The following is a 17,370-nucleotide window of genomic DNA, read 5'->3' as shown; positions in this document are numbered from 1 at the left end:
AAAATGTCAAAAGTTTTCATCACGAACGAAAGAAAAAAATGTACAGTGCATAGTAAATTGTGTGAATGTTTTCAATAGTTTGGTGGCCAATAATTTAATGCAAAAAGGAAAAACAAAAACTGTTTATTTTCTAAGAAGAGAGGGTGAGCGACTTGCAAACAAAAGACTTAAGAAACGAACTGGTTTCTTTTAAATCACCGTTGTTTGGACAGAAAGTCGTCGACTAAATTTATTCATATGAATGTTTATTTCTAGCACAGTTTGATTGTTGAATTCCAAGAATTCAATTGCATCAAGGAAAACTAGTTTTTGGAATTAAAATATATAACCTAAGAAAATGGCAGGACACCTGAAATGATTGCACGAAAAAATATTATTAAAAAAGTGCGACTATTTTTGAAACAATGTTGAAAATATATTTTAGGTTAAATCTTAAAATAGAACTCATTAAAATACTGCATATTTTTGCAAGATAGGAATATACACGTTACAAATACAAAATTTAGTCTATGGAGTTAAAAAAGGTGATAGAACTCTTATGCAGGGTGAGATAAAAAAACTGCAACAAAGTCAAACGCCATAATTTTTACATTTTTATTTTTAATTTAATTGAATAAAATCATGTTTGTTCGAAATGGTTACCTTTGACACGAATTATGGCCTTCAAACGGCCAAAGAAACCGTCACACGTTGCTCTGCGGTATTTTGGTCCATTCCCTGCGAAGCACTTGCTTGAGGTAATCGACACTTTGGTATTTTTTAGTGCCAACCATGCTTTCCAAGATACTACAGGCACAATTATCCAACCGTTCCATTGTGCGCTGGAAATGAAGCGAAGAAACTCATTTCGTAACCATTTTTGGGCGGCGCGTGCTGAGTGCGATGGTGCTGAGTCCTGTAGGAAAGTCCAAGGTTCACGGTCAAACTGTTTGCGTGCCCAAGGCTTTAATATACCCTCAAGAATATTTTCGCGATAATATTTATTCTGTTGCCCATATTCGGCCCACACCACCATGGCCGGCGCTTGATTTCTGGTGGCCAAGCGAAGGTGTACATTTTTAACTGACCTCTTTGGCAAGTAAACACGATCATTTTGTTTCATCGGAGAAAACCAAATTCGGCAGTTCACTACATTCGGCCAAGCGAAGCAACTCTTTTGAGCCTATTTTCTGTTCTGTTGCGGTGTAAGTTCTTGCACTTTTTGGAATTTCAATGACTCATTTTTCAATATTTGCCGAATGGAATATTGCGATATGTTCAGCTCAAGAGACATTTTTCGGCCACTGCGACGCGGGTTTCGATCAAGTCGCTTCTTTACTTTTCGAACCATTTCTGCTGATGTTGCCGTTTTCTTCCATCCACTTCCTTGACGTCAGGCTACCAGTATCACGGTAACGAGCGATTGTACGAGACACAAAAGATTTAGTCACATTTAAATGCTGGAGTGCTCTAACCACTTTTGGCCTGAAGTTGGTTGAATGCAACACATCTCACTTTCTTATAAAATGTGATGTAAGAGTCCGATTGTATTCAAACTTAACACATCCGAATATTTTTATAAACCCAAGGACTGGTGTAAAAATGGAATATATCGGTCCACTAATTCTGGTACCTCCCACACCAAAAGTCAAAATTTTCAAAGAAAAAAAATTATTGTACAGAAAAATAAACGATAATCCGATTTTGCTCCAACTTTACAAATCCTAATATTTGTGTGAGTGCTAGAACAGGTGCGGAATGGACAATATCGGCCCACTCCATCCCCCACAAAGGGTCAACAGTTTGAATAATTAGAACTCTTATAAAATGTGATGTAAGAGTCCGATTGTCTTCAGATTTCACACATCCCACTATTTTTATAAGCCCAAGATCTGGTCCTAAGATGGAATATTTCGGTCCACCCCTTCTGGTACCTCCCCCACAAAAGGTAGACATGTTGAATATCCATTGAGCTAATAAAACGCGAAATTAGTATCCGATTCCATTTAGACTTAGCACATCTGAATATTTCTATCAGCACAGGATCTGTTATAAAAACGGTAGAGATCGGACCATTTCTTCTGCTACCTTCCCCACAAAGGGTCAAAGTTTTGAATAATCAAAACGTTTATATAATCCCAAATAAGCATCGGATTCTCTTTATATTTCACACATCCCATTATTTCCATGAATATCGTTGAAGCTCATAAAAAGCGAAATTAATATCCGATTCCATTCAAGACCAGGTATATCTCAATATTTCCATTAACACAAGATCTATTATAAAGATGACAGAGATCGGACCATTTCTTTTGCTACCTGCCCATAGGGCTAAAAATTTTGAAAAAGAAAGCGAAATAAGCATTCAACTCTCTTCAAATTTCTCACATACAAACATTTTAGCATATACAATATCTGTGAACCCCTTCTGGTACCTCACTCACAAAGGGTCACAATTTTCAAGTCAAAATAGATATGTCATGTAAAGTGAAGGAAGTTATCAATATAGTCCATGGCTGGCACATCGCAATATTTATATCATATTTGTTTAGGTTCGATACGAAATTGCCAATATTGGCACATTAAACATTTAACTAATCATAACAGAAGTCAAAATATGTTCAAATAATCGTACATTGGCTGAGGGTATACATCTATTTTGTAATTTGTTTAAATATGTATTAATGCAATTTTGTTTTTTTGACTAATTTACCAACAATTCCAAATATTTTTTCAATGAAACTCAATATGAAGTTTTAATAGTTGTTTTTCTTAAAATTATATTATAGCCAGAGGTTCGTAAGCGCATTAAAAATTCAATTCAGTTTCAGCGCTTTTGTTTGTTTTGATATGTGGGTAGATTATTTGTTATTACCAGCACATATATATGTACATACCTAGGTTTAGAAGAATGTAAATGGGCGTAAAAAGCAAAAGAGCCTAAATACAAAATACACTCAAGAGGTGTCTTAATTTTAAAAAGTGGATACTTTTTGAAACTCATTTATTTGTAGGACAAAAAAGCTCAATACAATTCAAGATATGGAGACCGTACAAATAATTTCATTTGATGTCGCTAAAAATAAAAAATCGCCTTATATATTTAAATCGACGCCTTTGAGTTATAACAATTGTTTGATAAATGAAAAAAGTGATATGATGCGACAAAACTTTCCAAACTTTCTAATGTATTTACAAAAACATCCTGAGGTTCCTTTCAAATATTGGAGGCCTAAATTAGCTATTATTGGAAATTCTATAAAAAATTAAAAATTTAAAAAAAAAAATAAAAATTTAATTTAGTTCTCAGAAAATATCGGTTAAGACTTCATAAAAATTGTTTGTTAATTTCTTTTGCTTTTCAGTTAATTGAATTTTTATTTTTTTTTCACGTATTACTTTGTTTCCAACAAATTGTGTTAATTTCATTTTCAAATTCATTGAAACCTATAACAAAAAAAATATAAAAAATAAACAAAAAACGAAACAAGCAGCCACAAAAGAATGTGGGCATGTCACACCAGTCGTCGATCGTAAACGCCACAACTCGTGATTCAGGCGATGAATGTAAAAAAATGCTGGCTTCTGTGTAATTATTTACATTTGTACACGGAAAAAAAAGTGAATGAGAATATTTTAATTAAATTCTGATAAGAATTTTTTTATACCCTCCACCATACTATGGGTATATTAATTTTGTCATTCCGTTTGTAACTCCTCGAAATATTCATGTCAGACCCAACAAAGTATATATATTCTTGATCAGCGTAAAATTCTAAGACGATTTAGCCATGTCCGTCTGTCTGTCTGTCTGTTATAATCACGCTATCTTTCGAACAAATTGAGATAGAAGGCTAAATTTTTGCAGACATTTATATTTTGCCAGTAGGCAGGTTAAGTTCGTAAATGGGCCATGTAGGTCCAAGTTATCATATAGCCCCATATAACGGTACCTCCCGATATTCGGTATTTTGATGATTTTAGCAACATTATTTACCGGAATTGTTTTAAATTTGGCATTTGAAGTTCGTAATGAATACTACAGCCTAAGTCAAAAAATGAGCCATGTAGGTCCACGTCTTCATATAGCCCCCATATAACGGTACTCCCCGATATTCGGTATTTTGATTTAACGGAATCATTTCAAATTTGGTATTTGAAGTTCGTAATAGATACTGTAGCATAAAACAGAAAATGGGTCATGTAGGTCTACATCTTCGTATAGCCCCCATATACCGTATCCCCCAATATTCGGTATTTTGATGATTTTAGCGAAATTTTAGCGAAAAAAATGTTGTTCCCGCATTTGTGGAAGTAGAACAGAAAATAATAGCTTGAAATTTGAAATATTTCATGTATGTAGGAGTTGGTGGGTGATATTGCAGGATTTTTGTATTAAAGTTACAAAAAAGAACTAGAAACGATGTTTTTTGTTTGCAATTCCATACATTTAGTGTAAAAATTCTCAAATTATACCAGATATAAGTTTTTATTTCTGAAAATTAGTACAAAAAGAGGCACTAACAAGTTAAAAAGTTTCAGTCGGTTTTGCCGACATATGAATACCCTCAGCCAATTTTCGATTTTTTAAATATATTTTGACTTCTGTTGGGATTATTTAAATTGTTGACCCTATATGGAGTAGTTTCCGAAAGGAATCGGTCAATATTGTCCATTTATTATCGATCTTAAATAAATATGATATAAATATTGCGATGTGCCAAGTTTGGACTATATTGGTTACTTCCTTCACCTTATATGAGATAGGTATGTGATAATTTTTAGAAAATATTAAAATATGTGTGAGGTAACAGATATAGTCGACGGAAGTATTCAATTTTCATACTTTATCTAATACACATAAAAATATGAGAATGGGCCAAATTACAAGAAAATCGAAAATTTATATCCAATTTTATGCGAAATCATAAATTCCATATTTATCTTAGGTTTACGGTTGAGAGCGATATTTAGATATAGCAAGTTGGGAAGAATTGCTGACTTGTTTCGCGAGCTATGACAGTGGGTGAAGTACCACAAGGGGTTCGTATATATATCATCCACACAACAGATATTGTGTTAGTGAAAATGTTTGTATGTGAGAAGTGTTCGTAGAGTGAAATTTCGCTTTCTTTGATTGTTTTGTTTTTCAAAATCTGGAACCTTATGTGAGGGAGTTACCAGAAAAAATTATACAATCTCTACCATCTTATCTTGTGTTGATGGAACTATTGAGATTTACCAAGTCCAAATGGAATCCGATGTTAATTTTGCGTTTTATGAGCTTCATGGATATTCATGCTTGGGTTAATTAAAATATTGTGAGTGTGAAATATAAAGAAAATCGAATGCTTAATTAGGATTTTATAATCGTTTAAGTTATTCAAAACTTTGACGCTTTGTGGGGGATGTACCAGAAGAAGTAATCCGATCTCTACCATCTTTATGACAGGTCTTGTGTTGATAGAAATGTTGAGATTTGTCAAGTCTGAATGGAATCGGGTGTTCATTTCGCGTTTTACGAGCTTGACGGATGTTCAAAATTTTGACCTTTTGTGGGGGAGGTATCAGAAAAAGTGGACCGATATACTCCATCTTCACACTAGACCTTGGGTTAATAAAGGTATTATGATGTGTGTAATTTGAAGACAATCGGACTCTAAACCTAACATTTTATAAGAGTCATACTTATTCAAAATGTTGACCCTTTGTGAGGGAGGTACTTGAGGTAGTGTGCCGATATTTTGCATTTTCGCACCTGACCTAGCACTGATGCAAATATTAGGATTTGCAAATTCACAGCAAAATCGGATTATATTTTCTCTTTCTGTGCAAGAAAAAAAAATATTTGAAAATTTCGACCAGAAGGAGTGGACCGATTTTGGGCATTTGCGAACTCGATCTATGTTTGATAATAATATTACAATGTACCAAGTTTGGACCAAATCGGATACTCTCTTCGAGAGACAGACCTCATTTTGAAACCATTCTTGGGAGGCGCGTGCTGAGTTCGATGTTGCTGAATCCTGTTGGAATATCCAAAGACTGCGGTCAAAATGTTTGCGTGCCCAAGGCTTTAATTCACCCTCCAGAATATTTTCGCCATAATATTCGGTATTTATTCTGATGCCACGGTCGATTAATACGAGAGGAGAGCGACCATCGGCTGTTATGGCGGCTCACACCATCACCATGACCGGCGCTTGAGTTCTGGTGGCCAATCGAAGGTGCACATTTTCAGCTGACCTCTTTGGCAAGTAAACACGATCATTTTGTTTGTTTACAAACTGCTGGACAACGAATGTTTTCTCATTGGAGAAAATATCTCAATTTCAAAAAATCAAGAAAACATTTCATAATTTTTGAAATAGTCTTATAATTCTTCAGTTTGGTCCAGTTTTTGATATAGTCCCTAAACCCTGCTAACCAAATGTGGCGAAATTAAATGGAAAATACGGTAAAAATGTTACAACACTTAAAATCGGGGTTTATCCTTATTTAGGGACTATTTCAAGTAGACGGACATGACCCATTTTGTAAACCAAGATTCTGAAAATAATCGAAATTTCTCTGTAAATTTAGAAAGCTCTAAGACAAGTAGTGCGAAATGTATCTCGAAATATTGTTGCCTTAAAAAAAGTTTGCCCCGAAAATGTTTGCTTTCCAAAATATCATAACTCAAATATTTTCAATAATGTAAAAAGTGACGGAACTTCCACACCCTATAACTTCTGATGTAAATCTAGAAAAAATAGCTATACTTTCAGTCTATCATTTGTGAATATTTTTATACCCTACAACACTATGTGTTGGGGGTATTATAAGTTTGATTGGGCCAAAAATTATGTAACACCACGAAATATTGGTTTCCCACATAGGAAAGTATATATGGATCATCCTAGCTCGCCGAACTGAGTCGATCTAGCTATGTATGTCCGTCCGTCCGTCTGTCCGTCTGTCCGTCCGTCCGTCTGTCCATGTTAATTTGTAATCACTCTACAGGTCGCAATTATGGTCCGATCTTCACGAAATTTGGAATGGAGGTCGGGGTCGGGCCAGAATAGAACCCTATTGCTTTTGGAGATGATCGCCAAATTTTTAGGGGTTGAAATGGACAAAATACTGAAAAAAATTCGGATTGTGCAGTATCTATACAGGTCGCAATTATAGACCAATCGACGCGGAATTTCGCATGTAGCTAGAGCTTAGGGCGGGGAAGAAGCCTACCAATTTGAGTGGTCATCGGATAATATTTAGCGGGTAAAATAGACCATATATTTTGTGTTGAAAAAATTCAAAATTTTTCATTAAACCGCGAATATTTTAAATCCCGGCGAAATCACGAAGCCATGACAAGGTTACTTCTGACCTTTACATTGATGTTAACATCCAACAAATCGGATATATAGCAAAATATGTGCGATATATATTTCTATCAAAGAAGATATGCTTGAAAGATCTCTTATATGTCGAGAACGGTTGAACTGATTTCGACAGTTCTCATTAATTCAGAATGGGCTCTTGGCTGGAAAGAAAAAACGTCTAAAAAAATCGCATAAAAATATCTCTCTAAAGATGAAAATATTGATTTTGTAATATTTTCTCATATTTTTTCAATTTTGTCATATTTTAGGCATATTTTTATTTTGAATTAAACATTTGGTAATATTTCTACAGCTAACAAAACTAAGTAGTTAGGATATCAGGATATTATATACAGATCGCATTTATGGCCCGATCCTTACGAAATTTTGCATGGGGATAAGATGAGGGTCAGAATAGAAGCCTACTCTTTTTGGAGATGATCGCCATATATTTAGGGGTTGAAATGGACAAAAAAACTGCAATCTTGTCAGCAGGTCGTAATTATTGCCCGATCCTCACGCACATTTGAATGGGGGCTACCGCACATTGCAAAAGCCAAGCAGTTTTGGATGGCCATCCAACAATATTCAATGTGTTTCAATGTAGTTTGCCAACTTTTGTAGACAAAATACGAAAATGTCCATTCCAGTGACTTTTTGGAGAATTCACAAATACAGGAAAGACGCACTTCTGACTTTTTCGTTAACGCTGATTTCGTGGAAGAATATAGTCAAATGTCTGTATATCATATTGATGCGTTTCAGTCAAAAACCAATAATTAATGCTAATCTTTTGCCACTTTTGAGAGATTATGGGTCTTTGGGAAATATTGGTTCCAAATCTAGGAAGACCATTTACGTGCAACATCTACCAATAAATTGGAAATGAGCAAATTAGTTTAAGTTGCTTTTATTCGAAAATTAGAGAACGGAACTTGATGGTTTTCTTCTATTATTTGTCACAATATCTTGTGGAATTCTTTCGAGTATCTCGCCTATATAAACTGTATCGTTTATTATAGTGTTGTAGGGTATTCAACGGTCGCCCCGCTCGACTGTAGCCTTTGCTTACTTGTTTATAACAAATGTTTAATAAATGACCAAAAATTTTATATAGTTAGTATATGCGACAAAACTTTCCAATTTATTTAAATGAACTTTTTGAAAATTTGACAATTCAATTCTCACAAAATATCAGTTAAGACTTCATAAAAATTGTTTGTTAATTTCTTTTGCTTTGCAGTTAACTGAATTTTTTTTTTTTCACTCATTACTTTGTTTCCAACAAATTGTGTTAATTTCATTTTCAAATTCATTGAAACCTATAACAAAAAATATAAAAAATAAACAAAAACGAAACGAAACAAGCAGCCACAAAAGAATGTGGGCATGTCACACCCGTCGTCGATCGTAAACGCCACAACTCGTGATGCAGGCGATGAATGTAAAAACAAATGCTGGCTTCTGTGTAATTATTTACATTTGTACACGGAGAAAAAAAGTGAATGGGAATATTTTAATTAGATTCTGATAAGAGGTTTTTTTTAGAAAGCAAGTCTTTCTTGTCATCGTAGACCATATAGCTGCAACAAAGAAAATCGCCAGTTTAACCACTGAAGTGTGGTGAAATTAAACACAAATGCAATTCTAGTTTTCTAAACAGAGAACAACTGTTTTTATGCCCTACACCATACTATGGAGGGTGCATTCAATTTGGCACAAAAATTTATATTATATGCAGGTGGATTTGTATTTAAAATGGGTTATATTGGTCCACGTTTGGGTATAGCCCCCATATAGCACCCAGTTGTTAAAAGCAAAAACACCATTGGTTTAAATAATACCAGAACTAGTAAAGCTGGATTAGGAAAGTGTACCTTTTGGTACTCAAATATGTACAAAATACCAAAAAAGTGTTGTTCCTGCATTTGTGGAAGTAGAACAGTAGAAATAATAGCTTGAATCTTGAAATAGTTTATGTATGTAGGAGTTGGTGGGTGATATTGCAGAATTTTTGAAACGTTGTACTAAAGGTACAAAAAAGAACTAAAAACGATGTTTTTTGTTTGCAATTCTATACATTTATGGTTAGAATTCTCAAATTATACCAGATATAAGATAAGTTTGTATTTCTGAAAAATAGTACTAAACAAGTGAGCAAAGGCTATATTCGTGCGGGGCTGACCATGTGATACCCTACAACACTATAATATGCTAGAAGCCCCCTTATGTCCAAATCCATTTTAGAAGATTTCGCACTTGAATTTATGCCACGAAGCACTGCCTAGATATTACCGTTAGCATTTTGACCATTGACATTTGTCCAATATTTACGCACTCCGTCGTGTTATTAGTTGTTGTGGTCCATTTTATAGCAAAATATAATTCAATGGTCAACAAACATGCTAGGCTTCTTCGCTATCCTGAACTATCTTCTCAGGCGTATCGATTGGCTTCAATGGTGTGATCAGGAATTTTTTTTTCTGTTTTTGGTTAATTTGAACCCCTGAATATTTTGCGATCATCTACAAAAGAAAGAGACCCCTCATTATCTCGAAATTGAGACTCATCTATATGATTTGCTTGTCTACGATATTTGGCTATATTCGTCAACGAAATCTGCATAAAAGCCAAAAGTTCGCCATTTGCATATTTCGGATATCGCCTGCAAGTAATGTTCTTATTTTTTCACACAAAAGTAGTGGTCCATTCTACCCGCTGTCCTAAACTCTAACTTCGTATGATATTTCGTGTCCTTTGGTTTCTATTTGTGACCTTTATAACGGCTGCAAAATCAGGAATATTTTTTGTTGTTGGACATCTTTGAAAAAAAATGGGCTTAACCCTTCTGAGCCTAATCCTTCCCTTGTAAAAATTTTCGTGAGGATCGGACGATAATTGCAATTTGTATACAATAACCCCATCCTGTGTTGTAAGGCGAAAAAATATAACAAAATGTACACTTGAATATTATAAGTCAAATTGAAAAAATCGCATGCGATAAAAAATATGAAAAAATAAAAAAATGTCACAAAATATAACAAAATCTATATTAATATTATTACTGGCATCTTTTAATGCGATTTTTTTAGATTTTATACTCTTATGCCAAGAGGGCGTTCTGAATTGACCAAATTTGTCAAAATCGGTCCAGCCCATTTTGAAATACGATAATTTTAGATAACATCCCCTTCCTTTCTATATATGTATTGTACATATTTCGTTATATATATCCGACATATTTACTATCGGCATCAATGTAACGGTCAGGATTGACCTCTTCGTCTATTTGCGATTTCGACGGAATTAAAAATATTCGCGGTTTAATGGAAAATTTGACTTTAATTTAACACAAATGTCATGGCCTTTTTCAACCACTAAATATTACCCGATGACCATCAAAATTGGAAGGCTTCTGCACAGCCCTAAGCTCTAGCCCCATCCCAACTTTCACGTCGATTGGTCTATAATTGCGACCTGTAGAGCAGCTACAAAGTCAGGAAATTTTTCAGGTTTTGGTCCATTTCAACCAGTAGATATCATGCGATCATCTCCAAAAGCAATAGGGTTCTATTCTGACCTTAACCCCACCTTCATTGTAAATTTCGTGAAGATCGGGCCACAATTGCGACCTGTAGAGTGATTACAAATTGACATGGACAGACGGACGGAAATGAATATTTCGTGATGTTACATATATATATTTTGCCCAATCAAACCTATAATACCCCCAACACATAGTGCTGTAGAGTATAAAGAGGTCCTAACAAGTTAAAAATTGTCAGTCGGTCTTGCCGAAAGATGTATACCCTCAGCCAATGTTCGATTATTTAAATATATTTAGACTTCTGTTATGATTATTTAAATTTTTGACCCTCTATGGAGTAGGTTCCGAAAGGAATCGGCCAATATTGTTCATTTTTACCGATCCTAAATAAATATGATATAAATATTGCCAAGTGCCAGGTTTGGACTATGTTGGTTACTTTCTTCACCTTATATGAGATACGTGATAATTTTTAGAAAATATTAAAATGTGTGTGAGGTACCAGATATAGTCGACGGAAGTATTCAATTTTCATACTTTATCTAATACACATAAAAATATAAGAATGGGCCAAATTACAAGAAAATCGAAAATTTATATCCAATTTTATGCGAAATCATAAATTCAATATTTATCTTAGGTTTACGGTTGAGAGCGATATTTAGATATAGCAAGTTGGGAAGAACTGCTGACTTGTTTCACGAGTTCTGACAGTGGGTGAAGTACCACAAGAGGTTCCCCCACATAAGGTTCCAGATTTTGAAAAACGAAACGATCAAAGAAAGCGAAATTTCACTCTACAAACATTTCACACATACAAACATTTTTGTGTGAAATGTTGTAGAGTGAAATTTCGCTTTCTTTGATCGTTTCGTTTTTCAAAATCTGGAACCTTATGTGGGGGAGTTACCAGAAAAAATGACACAATCTCTTCCATCTTAATAACAGATCTTGTGTTGATGGAACTATTGAGATGTACCAAGTCCAAATGGAATCAGATGTTAATTTCGCGTTTTATGAGCTTCATGGATATTCATGCTTTGATTAATTAAAATATTGTGAGTGTGAAATATAAAGAGAATCGAATGCTTATTTAGGATTTCATAATCGTTTTAATTATTCAAAACTTTGACGCTTTGTGGGGGATGTACCAGAGGAAGTGATCCGATCTCTACCATCTTTATGACAGGTCTCGAGTTGATAGAAATGTTGAGATTTGTCAAGTCTGAATGGAATCGGGTGTTAATTTCGCGTTTTACGAGCTTGACGGATGTTCAAAATGTTGACCTTTTGTGGGGGAGGTATCAGAAAAAGTGGACCGATATACTCCATCTTCATGTGTGTAATTTGAAGACAATCGGACTCTAAACATAACATTTTATAAGAGTCATAATTATTCAAAATGTTGACCCTTTGTGAGGGAGGTACTTGAGGTAGTGTGCCGATATTTTGCATTTTTGACCTAGCACTGATGCAAATATTAGCATTTGCAAATTCAGAGCCAAATTGGATTATCTTTTCTCTTTCTGTGCAAGAAAAAAAATATTTAAAAATTTCGACCTTTTGTGGGGGAAGTACCAGAAGGAGTGGACCGACATTGGGCATTTGCGAACTCGATCTATGTTTGATAATAATATTACAATGTACCAAGTTTGGACCAAATCGGATACTCCCTTCGAGAGTTATCGTGAGCATCAGCCAGTTAGCCAGACAGACCTCATTTTGTAACCATTCTTGGGAGGCGCGTGCTGAGTTCGATGTTGCTGAATCCTGTTGCAATATCCAAAGACTGCGGTCAAAATGTTTGCGTGTCCAAGGTTTTAATTCACCCTCCAGAATATTTTCGCCATAATATTCGGTATTTATTCTGATGCCACGGTCGATTAATACGAGAGGAGAGCGACCATCGGCTGTTATGGCGGCTCACACCATCACCATGACCGGCGCTTGAGTTCTGGTGGCCAAGCGAAGGTGCACATTTTCAGCTGACCTCTTTGGCAAGTAAACACGATCATTTTGTTTGTTTACAAACTGCTGGACAACGAATGTTTTCTCATCGGAGAAAATATCTCAATTTCAAAAAATCAAGAAAACATTTCATAATTTTTGAAATAGTCAAATAATTCTTCAGTATGGTCCATTTTTTGGTAAACCCTGCTAACCAAATCTGGCGAAATTAAATGGAAAATACGGCAAAAATGTTACAACACTTAAAATCGGAGATTATCCTTATTTAGCGACTATTTCAAGTAGACGGACATGACCCATTTTGTAAAGCAAGATTCTGAAAGTAATCGAAATGTCTCTATAAATTTAGAAAGCTCTAAGTCAAGTATTGCGAAATGTATCTCGAAATATTGGTACCTTAAAAAAGTTTGCCCCGAAAATGTTTGCATTCCAAAATATCATAATTCAAATATTTTCAATAATGTAAAAATTGACTTCTGATGTAAATTTAGAAAAAATAGCTATACTTTCAGTCTATTATTTGGTTTTTCTTGTGAATATTTTTTTTTTGTGTAATTGAAACAAAACAAAATTTCTCTTTGTGTATCAAAAATGATAATGCGATAATATTGTTAAATATTTGTTTTTGGATTTCATTGTTTTTTCCTCATTGTTGCTGAAAATAATTCCCTAGGTTATTGACTTGGTCATCACACAGACACAGACACAAACACTGACTCACTTCTAACCTGTACACAAAGTAGTAGACTGTCACATGTTTCGTACCACTTCCACAACTTCGTCAGCTGGAAATTCATAAAAAATTTCACACTAACCTAGTTTGGGGATTTCATTAAACTTCCAATTGACGGTATTTGCTAACCACAGCTGGCTTGCCTGGGGTTTGCATTCCACAAAATAAGCTGCAAATTTTATGAGTTCGCGGCTGAATTTTTAATTTATTGGATGTTCTAGTTGTCGTTAGCTGCTGCTGCTATTCACAAATTCATAATACAACATAAATACATATTTACATATTTTTTAATGATTTTCATGCAATTCTTTGTCGTAAAAATTTCAATGTATGATTGGTATTTGTGTCAACGGATTCCCTCTCTCTCTCTCTCTTTTGTTGTGTCACACTTTTCTGGCACCGCATTCAATTTCATTCTTTATTTAGTAACTTTGGGTTTGATGACATGTGTGTGTGTGTACCCTATGGAACTCGAAAATTTCGTAGATAATAAATGTTCGGCCCAAACGACTGTGGCCTGACTGACTTGTTCTGTTACTTTGTTTTTGAGAATAATTCAGGTGAAAAGAATTTTATTAATTATGAATGAATTCATAAATGTCAAGATTTAATTTGCATAGTAATTAAAATGCCCCTCATCTCAAATAACTTGTTTTGGATTTGAAACATAGAAACAAACTAACAGCTTCTGGGGGAGAATAACACACACACACACTGTACATAAATGTAAAAAAATCAGACCAGACCAGTCTTGAATGAATCATTTATAAAATACTTTGAAAGTCTTCACATACATACACGTTTTGGAGTATAAACAACGAAACAATTCCTTGCATGTGTCTCCCCTATCTAATGTCACATGTGTATGCGGATGTGAATGAAACAAACAAAAAATGCACACACGTCATGTCAGCAGACAACTCTTAAGACCCAATTGCACTTTTGCCATCCGGTTCGGTTTGGCATTGCTCCAATGTTTTTGTTGCTGTTGGCTGCTGCTCTACTATTACCGATTTGAAGTTGGGAATTGTAAATTGAGAGCAAAAAAAGAATAAAACAATAGAAAATAAAACATGAAAATGCAGCAGCATTTTTTCGCGTCAGTTTGAAAGGCTGCACAGATTAGTGGAGGTTTGTTTCTTAAGTCTTTTGTTTTGGTTTGTACGCTTGAGACTAGTTTTTTAAACATACTTTTAAGAAGCTAGTGCTTTTTGAAGTTGATTATTAGTTTTAAATTCACATATGACCATTCGATATTTAACAATTCTGGAATTTGTTATTGCAGGTTTTTAAGTCTTTTGTTTTTTTGGTTATCTACTTGAGACTAATTTTAAACGTACTTTTCGAAAATTTATTTTTTTAGTCAGTTTATGATACTTGTGTTAAATTCTCAAAAGACCATTCGATTCCATAAAAACTCTGAAATTTTTCGTTGAAAACTTAAATTGATTGATTTAACAGTTTTTTTTTTCTTAGAAATACCACGAGTATGTTGGTAAATTACTGTTACGAAATTTAAGAAGTAAGCATAGGCTGTTGGACGACCATTTATTAAAGTTTCTGCACATCTGAATCACTAGGGTGATTAAAATGAAGATTCGACTAAGAAACATCCCTGTATCTACTACAAAATAAAAGCAAATGTTGAACCTTTTCGAATAATTTTTATAGATCTGGAATTTTCCAAAAAAATAAAAAAAAAAAAAATGTACTATCTCATCTACCAAGCATTGATACTTGACGATCAGATATTTCTACCAAGTAATTCGCTCTTTCGCAAATAACAGAAATTTCACATTCAAACAAATCTTTAATATCATTTTTTAAATAATGTCATATAGTCCTGAAAATGTTATTTTTTTATTTTTTTTAAACAAAATAGTGGTTTACTTCATCAGAGAAATATAACCTTATTAAAATGTCTGTCCATTGATCCTTAGTTGAGAACTAAAGGGTGACTGCGAAATATCAACAATTTTTAGGTTTTTGATATATTTTAAAACCCTAAATAAAGGGTGAGATGAAAAAACTGTACCCAACATCAAACTGCTGTCATTTCTAAGCCACTCGTCCGACAGCTGTTAAAATTGTTCTAGTGACAGCTCATTATATTTTTTTCAAGCGTACAAATGCATTTTGGTAAGAATTTTCTAGAAAAAAAAAATATTCGTAATGAAATTCAAGTGCGATAGTGTGATTTCTTTATATTTGGCTGGAAAACTACAAGTGGTAATCGCATTTAAATGTGAATAAATCTTTTGTGTCTCGTACCATCGCTCGTTACGTGATACTGGTAGCGTAGCCCGACGTCAAGGAAATGGACGGAAGAAAACAGCAACATCAGCAGAAATGGTTCGATAAGTAAAGAAGCGACTTGATCGAAACCAGTTTTGCAGTGGCCGAAAAATGGCTCGTGAGGTGGACATATCGCAATTATCCATTCGGCAAATATTGAAAAATGAGCTCGGGGTAAAGCCATTGAAATTCCAAACAGTCCAAGAACTTACACCGCATTATATTTGTGATTTCGCTGTAATTAAATAATTTGCGGCTAAATTCGAATTTTCGTATTTTTTTTCGATTCAATTGCAAAATCAGAAATTTTTTCTCTTTTTGATCCATTTTAATCCCTAAGTATTATGCGATCATCTCCAAAAACAATAGGTTTCTTTTCCTAACCCCACCTTCATTTCCGATTTCGTGAGGATGTGGTCATAATTGCGACCTGTAGAGTGTTTACAAATTAATATGAACATGAACTAGGTCGAGGATCTATATATAACATTTTATAACTTGGACCAATATTTCGATGTGTTACAAAGTTTTGGCCCTCAACGCACAGTGTTGTAGTTTAGAAAAGTACAAAATTGACTGAAATAGTATATGTCTAAATTTACTTACCTTGTTATTAAATATCATGGGTCTTCATTCAATTTCTGCAAAAATGAGAAAAGTACGACATTAGATTAGGTTTCAAGTTTGGTAATTCCATTATTTGGAAACCATATATTTCTATATATTATTTTATAAGCGAAAATTGTTTGTTTCCGTACGTTTTTTATTGTAAAACTAGTAAAATTAAGTTTGCTGTGAGGGAGAGACTAGCAAATAGTGAACATATCAGAATTGAATGGTAATGCTTTAAAATCAACATATAAACCAATCAAATGATTTTTTGATTTCTCACACTAATTCAAAGATTTTGATTTATAATTTCCGTTGTTGTGCAAATATGTCAGTCAAGGTGGAGTGATGGCGCGCAATATAACTGGTTCCATCGTAACCTTGGACATAAAGAAATGTTCTGTTATATTTCAAAATATATTTTTTTCGCAAAAAATAAAAAAAAATGTATATTTTTAAATTTCAGACAATGTTTATAATTTTATAGGGGGGCTCTTAAATAACAGGTTCATTCCGTTTGTTCTTCATTCATTTAATTTTGCTATGACTAATACAAATGTTTTTGTTATGAAATTTTATTGCCCTAACATTCACTTGTTTCTTTTAGTCATTACCATTCTTTTTGTGTGTTTTTTTTTTCTTTTTTTAGAATTGATATATTTTTTGTGGCTTAAAGAAATCAGCAAAATGTTTTTGTATTTAAATAAGAGTTAGGCTATTTTTTTAAGTTTATTACTTAATTAAGCTTAGTTGTAGTTTTCAAAAATATTGTTATACCCTTCACCACAAGGTGGTCAGGGAATTATGTCTTTGTGCATTTGTTTGTAACAGGCAAAAGGAAACGAGATATACCCACAGTTCCTTTTGATGATCTG

General features: G+C 33.9%; 1 protein-coding gene across 2 annotated transcripts in view; it reads right to left on the bottom strand.

The window, feature by feature from the left end:
- Window positions 1-17,370, bottom strand: part of LOC131804779 (ATP-binding cassette sub-family G member 8) — a 113,422-nt gene that overhangs the window by 46,963 nt on the left and 49,089 nt on the right. For both annotated transcript variants that reach the window (XM_059127961.1, XM_059127960.1), the window contains exon 2: window positions 16,493-16,527. The gene's annotated coding sequence lies outside the window, so the exon portion shown is untranslated. The remainder of the gene's footprint in view (window positions 1-16,492; window positions 16,528-17,370) is intronic.

This window comes from Musca domestica, unplaced genomic scaffold (genome assembly GCF_030504385.1).
Source record: "Musca domestica strain aabys unplaced genomic scaffold, Musca_domestica.polishedcontigs.V.1.1 49, whole genome shotgun sequence".
NCBI classification, from domain to species: Eukaryota; Metazoa; Arthropoda; class Insecta; order Diptera; family Muscidae; genus Musca; species Musca domestica.
This window is presented reverse-complemented; position numbering and strand designations above follow the sequence as displayed.